Raw genomic sequence first — 9,097 nt, forward strand, 5'->3', positions numbered from 1 at the left:
TTCACAGTAATAAAGTCTGCGATTTCCTCTCACCATCACAAGAAGAAAATTAGTTTTCCAGAATTACTGATGGTAGAAAGAGAGGAAACGCTGTAAGCTCTGATCTTGCCCATATTTTGGGATAACTTTGCCCAGATGCTGCTACAGAGTTCACAGAAACTTTTTTAAGATCCAATGACTTTTATAAAAGTCCTTTAATAAATTTTCTGGAACTTCCTGGTCTACCCAGTCAGCAAAAAGGAATAACTAGCACCAGATCTCAGGAAAAGTTGGGGGCCAAAGCAATAATACAGCATGTAGGGTGTTTGCTTTGCACATATCAACATGATTTCTATCCCAGGCATCCTCTATGATCACCAGTCTCTCTCCAGAAGTTAATCCTGAGAGCACAACTACAAATAAGCATTGGGTACTGCCTGGTGTGGCCCCAAAACAAATTTAAGACAGATGGTTCTGCTGCCATTGTTAGGCCAAGATATGTGACTATTCCTAAGAAAAGCAGCTCTTCCGAGTTCATCCTAAGAGTATTTAGGGAAGGACCTGACCACTTGCAGAATCTAATCAACTAGGAATGACCCCCCACACACAGATGTCCCATCAGAACCAAGCCTTACCTTCGGCCACTCCTCCTCTCCTGTTGAGTTCTCAGAAAAAGCTGGGTCCTGGGTAGCCCCTAAAAGAAAGAAAAACATTTCTCATCATTTAGTCAGAATTAACTACCACCCATATTTTCAAGCTTATGCCTTGCTTCTCAACTCTCCCTGGATTCCATAAGCAACCTTTATGTTGAGGAAACCCCACAATATGTCCCCCAATATTATCTCCATTATTGGACACATAAATTTCTCTTACTGTCTCCTATTGATGAAGAATATTCAGGTTGAAAATTGAAAGTGCTATCTCAGCAAATTGGAACAATAGCTCTCTACCATATATGGGCAGTTGATGTCAGATTCCTCAGCAAATGAATGGAGCAGTAAAGTAATAGCAATTCAAAGGAGATCTAGTACAATGTGGAAAAAGCAGAGAACATTCTGGAGTATCTGATGGGTGATGTGAGTTTTACAGGAAACCTCACCATAGATATTCAGCAGCTGTGACTACACTCAGAGCTGGATGAATACTGTTTTAGGATCTTACTGAATGTAAGGTGCAGAGTAAGAAAGGGATATGGGAAGGCCACATGCAGATTCATGTCTCAGCCCACTTCACATGGGGCTTAAAAGGAATAATATACATTTCTATCCCACACTCAATGTGAGACATGGCATGTACTTCTTTGTTGGAACATGAGAATGATTGCTGCAATGAACCCCAAGTCTCAGTGTCCCCTTAAACTTCCCAGATTAAAAAAAACTGTTTAGAAAAAGATTGTGTAATTGAAGTATTTAAAGTTAACAAAATCTTTGTAAGTAAAGAAAAGGTGACACAGTGGTGAAAATTTATTTCACAAGTGGCATTGGACCTGTTTCTTTTGTGTCATGGCTATTTGTATAAGTAGTTCTAGAATATGTATACATCACAAAAATGTACACACGTGAGAGCCACTCTAATGTGGGATGGCATAGAACACAGATGAGATGATGATTGCAGCATAATTGGAGTCACATTTTCCCAACACAATGATCACATTCGTGTTTCAACTGATGTTGAAATGAGGTTTTCAGGTAAAAAGAGAGGGTGGATCAGCAATAACACTTGGCCTTGGCTTACTCATGGGAGCCTGTATTTCTATTTCCACCACCAAGCTTGTTGCTGCTCCAGGGCCTTACTGGTCCTTTCTAGAACTTTCCAGAGAGAAATCCAACTTCTCAAAGTGAACTAAACTCTCATCCTGGATTCCCATTCAGTCCAATTTCTTATATTCTAAGCTCTATGACTATGACTGGGTGAAATAAAAAGTTACAAATGAGGTCATTAGAGGATTTAATGATATTTAAATTTTATTATAAAATATTTAATGAAAGAAAGTTTAGTCATTACTCTACATTGTTTAGATAATCTAACAAATCCACTATAATATGATCAATTCTGCTCCTTGCTCAAGTGCTCAGTAAGATTTGTTGATTATGTAAAGGGGGCATATATTTCTTTTCATACAATCTGGGGGAATTAAATGTCATTACTTTGCATACTATCCTCACAGTCAAATTAAAATATTTGTCAGAGAGCTGGTGCCAGCTGAAGAAGTCCTGTTGCAGACTCTCATCCTAAAAGGTCTTCAATGTGAGCTCTTCAAAGGCTGATTTTTAAAGCCAAAAAACAATATCCAGACCCTCCTTTTATAAACTGTCATGACATCTTTCAACCTGGTTTTGTTCCTCTGCAGATAATTGTATTCATTTCTACATTCAGTGAGTTTCTATGTTCATGTGTCAATGTATGCCTATTAACATTCATACCTGCATCAAGAATCTGAGGGTTGGGCCCAAGAGATAGCACAGAGATAGAGCATTTGCCTTGCACGTAGCCAACCCAGGACCAAAGGTGGTTAGATAACTGGCATTCCATATAGTCCCCTGAGCCTGGCAGGGGCAAATTCTGAGCGAAGAGCCAGGAGTAATCCCTGAGCTTTGCCAGGTGTGACCCAAAAACCAAAAGAATCTGAGGGTTCAAGAACCCAGCTACAAGGTAAATGAGGAAACTGAGCATATACATTGGTGTTTTGAGGAGAAAGAAACTCTCATTCATTGCTGTTGGGAATGTCATCTAGTGTAGCCTTTATGGAAAACAATATGGAGATGCCTCAAAAAACTGAAAATTGAGCTTCCATATGATAGCACTCCTAGGAATATACCTTAAGAACATAAAAACACAATACAAAAATGCCGTCAGCATGCCTATGTTCATTGCAACTCTATTTACGATAGCCAGAATCTGGAAACAACCCAGATGCCCAGCAACAGATGAGTGGCTAAAGATACTGTGATACTTATACACAATGAAATAATATGTTGCTATCAGGAAAAAATGAAGTCATAAAATTTTCCTATACATGGGTGGGCATGGACATTATTATACTGAATGAAATGAGTCAGAGGGAGAAAGACAGACAGAGAATAGTCTTACTTATCTATGGGTTTTAAGAAAAATATAGGACATTATTGTATAATATATAGAGACAATAGAGATGAGGCCTGGAAGGCTCTGCCCACATTATGAAGCTTACCAAAAGAGATTGGTGAGTGCAGTTAGAGAAATAACTACATAAACAGCTATCATGATAATAAGACTGAGTAAGAGAAATAAAATGCCTGTCTCAAAGACATGTGGGGGTGGGGGAAGAGCGAGGTTGGGGGCATTGGTGGTGTGATGGTTTTATTGGTAAAGTGGGCATGTACATTTTAATGACTGAAACCCATCTACAAATATGTTTGTAATCATGGTACTTAAATAAGCATATTAATAAATACAAAAATTAGGTGTCGTTTGAACACTGAACTATTATTTTTCAAATCAGTCAGTCAACAACTTAGCAAATCCAATCCAATATTATGGTCAGAACTCCATGTCATTTTACCGAGCCAATGTGAGGTGCTGCTCAGTATCCAAAAGGGGGTTCCTGACAGGTAGAAAAAGTTTTTAATTGGCACTTTTCAAAGCTCTACCCTTGAGTATTATATAAGTAAAAATACTATAATGCAAAAAAAACCCCACATACCAGATAAAGCAATGTATTAATGGTGAATCCCAAGATCACCTTTGACCCAAGTGTCTAGGAAAGAGCAGGACAGAGAAAGAAAAATAATCAAGGCAGGAAATAAGAAGAAACAGATGAGATGAGAAGCAACAGGAGACAGGGATCATGTGATCTCTGGTACATACATGGTGTACATCAATTCTCTATCCAAACTGCAGAGTTAACAACACTCAAAACCTAAATCCAAACGTGAACAACCAAACATAAAAAATTGCCTGTTAGGGTGGAAGAAACCTGGGAACAATGATGTGGAAACTTGATACTGGTGTCGGATGATTGTTTGCCTAAAACTCAATTATAAATAACTTTATTAAGAATGGTGATTTAATAAAATAGAAGGGAAAAGAAAGTAGGCCTAGGAGCAATAGTATAGAGGTAAGATGCTTGCCTTCAATGCAGCAAATCTGGGCTCAATTCCTGGCATCCCATATGATAAACCAAGAACTACCAGGAGTAATCCCTGAGTGCAGAGCCAGGATTAACACCTTAAGATAACTGGGTGTTACTAAAAACATTAATTTAATAATTGCACAATTTACTTGCTGCTTAAGTTAAAGAAAATCATAGAACCAGCTGTGAATCCTTTTATTTCTGATTTTAGTGTTCTGCTACTACCTAAATGCATTTAAAAGAAAAATGAAATATTTTACCATGCAGAATACAAAACTAGAAAAATTCTGACACATTGCCTAATCTTCAATGAAAAATTACCAAGAGACAACATCAATATTTAAATAGAACAGAGGATGTAAGAGAGAAACAAACCAGACCCCCCCAAAAATCAGTGAAAATAGTGTCTAATGTGGAACAAAATTGAAAAAAAAATTGACATCTCTTGTAGTCTCATTCAATTGAGGAGAGAAGTTGATTATATATTTATTGGATCAATGTAAGATATTAGAAAGGCTAATATATCATTATAAAATTATGACTCACTGAAAAACCTATGTAATTATTTAGAAAACATGAAAAAACTACAAGTAAGTTTAAGAGAATGGCGGAAATAGTTGGCAAGTTTGTATTTATTCCCCAATCTAAAGACAGATTAATCAATAATCTTAAAACCAAATCACTGTGGAAATCATTGAGCCCTAAAACAACCAGGCCTATGGATGTTTTCTAAAAGATAATGTTAAAACCATCAGTAGAAGGAATTAAAAACTGAGTAAAGACTCTCAATCAGATGCTGGGTTTTGTAATGAAAATCTCTACATCTTCAGTAATAAATATGTTCAAGAAAAAAATTAAACCAAAATTAAGAAAAAAGGAAACCAATGGTAACTGAACAAGGTTCAATTCCTAGCACCTGTATAGTAGGTACCTATGACACTTTAAGGAGGGATCCCTCTGTGCATTTTAAAGAGTAAGTCCTGATTGCGTTTGAATGTGTCACACAAAAACAAAGTACACATAGAATAAGTAGGATGAATAGGCAAATGGAAAATTATGACATAAAATAGCAAGATCAAAATGCAATGTGAGAAATAAGTAAAAAATGTCAAATCAAAAAAATAATTTTATAGAAAACTGGCAAAAATTAATTCACATCAATACCACATTAAAATATCAATGGACTGAACAGTCTTTCAAGAAACACAGAAGCCATTATGTGTAACAAAGCAAATTCAACCTTCAAGATAATAAACAAACCTGAGTTCTCATGATAAAAGCAGTCCAAGCCCCAATAGACCTGAGGAGGAGATTACATGCATGGCAACACAAGATTAGGGATAGCCTAATTGGACTAATGGAACTTTAAACTGATGGAACTTCAGTAAGGAAACAGAGGCCCAAAATAAAAAATTGAAAGAAGTGCAGAATTGCTAGATAGATTCAAGACCCTCAACCCCCAAATAACAAATACATATAAGAAATCAAGAAAAAGCTCCAACATTTGGAATAAACAACATTACTAGATCAAAGATGAAACCTCAAAATAAAAATTCCTAGACATTAATGAAAGGGAGACATAAGCATCAGAATCGATGGTACACAGCAAAAGGAAGATTAAGAGTAAACTTCATAGCGTACTGAATGACATCGGGAAACAAGATAAAGATAAACTAAATAACCAACCCACACAATTTAAGATAGCATAATAACAAATGAACTATGAAGTAATTTAAAGAAGGAATTCATAAAAATATAAGCATAAATAATATAAGTCAAGAAATGCATATAAAATGTAAATCAATCTGTGATTTTTTTTTCATTTTTGGTGCATTGCCACTGGTGCTCCTGAGTTACTCTTTGATTTGTATTCAGGATCACTCCACCTGGGTTAGAGGTACACTTTAAAGAAGCCTATAATCATTCTTGAAAATGTTACTCTCAAATTAATTATTCTTTTTATTGTTTTGTTTTGGTTTTGGTTTTTGGTTTTTGGGCCACACACATTTGACGCTCAGGGGTTACTCCTAGCTATGCGCTCAGAAATCAGCCCCTGGTTTGGGGGGACCATATGGGATGCCAGGGGATCAAACCGCAGTCTGTCCTAGGCTAGCGCTGGCAAGGCAGACAGACACCTTACCCGTAGCGCCACCTTCCTGGCCCCAAATTAATTATTCTTAAACTATTTATTAAATGGTTTTTAATTGACTATTCATCTCCTGAAAGACTTTTCAGGGAATCAAGGTAATACACTCAGAAAGTCTGAGAAGAAATTTAGCACTGACTTTCACTTCCTGCAAAGAACACTTCTTGAACTCTGCAGACTGGGTTCCAAGGTCCCTCAAGAAATCTATGATAGGAATAATTTCTCATGCTGGGCAGAATATAGATTCTGTCTGTGGGGCTGGTGAGACATGAGGCCTGTGCCATAACAGTGATTTTCACAGACTTTCATCAGTCCCAGATTTTATCAGGCACTTCTCCAACTGAAGCTGGTAAGTAAAGAGAAAAGCAGTAGATTCTATTCTCAAGGCTACCAGTTCTAGTCTCGTTTCTACTAATAAATCAACTGTAGCACAACCAAGATGCCTCTCAGATAATTAGATATAGCAACTCTGTAGTGCAAAAGGAGATAGATTGGAAGTGTAGAGTTCATGGTTTTACTGCACAAGGTCCAGAGTTGAATCTCGGGTGTTCTCTGCCTCCCCAAGTGAGTTATGACCCTGTGGACCTAGTAGCACCGAAGTCAAGCAACACTATATCAAGGATCCAAGCATCAAATTGCTCAGATGGGAGAGTAACATTTTGAGTAGCCCCAGAGAACCCTGGTAAAGTTTGAGATGCAAGAAACCAATGTAAATAAATGCTCTCATGACTCTACTCAATAGAACTCTACCATTAAAAAGAAATTAAAGTCCTAAGTGGGGACAACAATTGAATGGAACTTAAGGCAATCATATTAAACATAAGTGAAAGACAATTACCAGATGGATTCACTCAGTGAAATATAAACTACCGAAAAATCCATCATTCTGAAAATGACAACCTTTGAGAGCAAAAGCCAAAGAAATTGACCACCCTCTTACTGATCCAGATACACTTCAGAGCAGTAGCAATCATAGAATTAGCAGTAGTTATAATTGAAGTAATGTTGGATTTTGCTTTACTTTGTTCTGCGTTTTGCTTTTTGGGCCACACTCGGTGACATTCAGGGGTTACTCTTGGCTATCCTCTCAGAAGTCGCTTCTGGCTTGGGTGACCATATAGGACTCCAGGGGATCAAAGCGTGGTCCATCCTAAGATAGCATGTGAAAGGCAAACATCTTACTGCTTACAAAGCTCCAGCCCCAGTAATGTTATATTTTCTCTTTTCTTTTCTTTCTTTTTCTTGGGGGGGGGGGTGTTTGGGTCGCACCCAGCAACTCTCAGGGGTTTCTCCTGGCTCTATGCTCAGAAATCGCTCCTGGCAGGCTCGGGGGACCATATGGGATGCCGGGATTCGAACCACTGACCTTCTGCATGCAAGGCAAACACTTTACCTCCATGCTATCTCCGGCACATTTTTTTTCTTTTCTTTCTTTCTTTTTTTTTTTTTTTTTTGATCACACCCGGCAGTGCTCAGGGGTTACTCCTGACTCTAGGCCTCAGACATTGCTCCTGGCAGGCTCAGCGGACCATATTGAATACCAGCATTGGAACCACCATCCTTCTGCATGCAAGACAAAAAACCCTACCTCAAGCTATCTCTCCAGCCCCAGTATTGTTATTTTTAAAGAAATTCAACATAAATTGACCGGGACTACTCAGCAATAGTGAAACCATTATTTTTGCCCCTACTCCACTCGTACGGTTGCCTCTGTTCTATGCACTCAGGTCAACACCCTCTGTACTCAGTAAGTAGCATTCCTGTCTTCCTAGGACTCAACGGAGCATGTTGCCTTATCTTGACCGCAAAACACCTTTCTCTACAGGGCTCCACCTAGGCCATCCTGGCCACCAGCAGGAATGGCTTTTTTCAGCCTCTCAAGGACACTTACCCCAGCCCAGCAGCAGCATCAACCCCAGGCACAGTTGCAGCTCCAATGACCTCCAGAAAACTTGTCCACAAGTCAGAGAGTGTTCTTCTTCCTTTCTCTTCAGCTTCTTGTGTTCCCAAAATGCACCTGTCATGTCTTACTGTATTCACTTTTTGCAGCACCCAACTGAGATAAAAATAGATCATATAGCTAGATATGGCACAGCTGGAGAAATGAAGGGTTCTAGACGATAAGTCCAGCACCAAGGCCAGAGAAATTAATACAGAAATTAAACTAAATTAAATTAGTACAAAAATAAGCTTCTTACTTGAATGTTGCCAACATGCAAGCGTTGGCTATGGCCATGGCACCAAAATAAAACAAACATATAACCCAACGCCTCGCCTCTTCATACCACCTTCCAGATTGATGTATGCACAGAGATTGCTAGACAGAGGTCAGGATACTAGGAACAGTATGGAACTGAGAACCTTAGGGACTGAGCAGGAAAGCCATTCTGACTAGAGCAGAGAGAAGGTTTTTTTTTTTTTTTTTTTTTTTTTTTTTTTTTTTTTTTTACTGGGTTTCAGTATTCTCATCTATACAAGCTAGAGAAATACTATCACAGATAGAGTGAAGGTGCCCTATGGTAGGAGAAAAAAAGTAACCTCCTCTGCAATCTCAGGAAGAGCTGGCATCCCTTTTTGCACATGGAGAGAGTTGTCTGTCTCTCCAATTGTGTCTCCCAACCCCTATGTGTAATAGATGCCCATAGTAGTATTGGAGCGATAGGATGTTGTATGTATACCTCACAGGTGTCCTCTGACTCTTGAATTGAGACTAACATGCCAGAGCTGAGAACCTTGGTGTTAAAAATCAGCAGCTTTTTTGGGCAAATGAAATCAGAAATTTGGGTCCTGGGTCAAATTGGGCGGAGAGAGCTAAAATTCAAACCTAGGGTTTCCAAATATCTGGAGCATAAAATTAAAAC

The sequence above is a fragment of the Suncus etruscus genome, chromosome 12 (genome assembly GCF_024139225.1).
Source record: "Suncus etruscus isolate mSunEtr1 chromosome 12, mSunEtr1.pri.cur, whole genome shotgun sequence".
Classification (NCBI taxonomy): Eukaryota; Metazoa; Chordata; class Mammalia; order Eulipotyphla; family Soricidae; genus Suncus; species Suncus etruscus.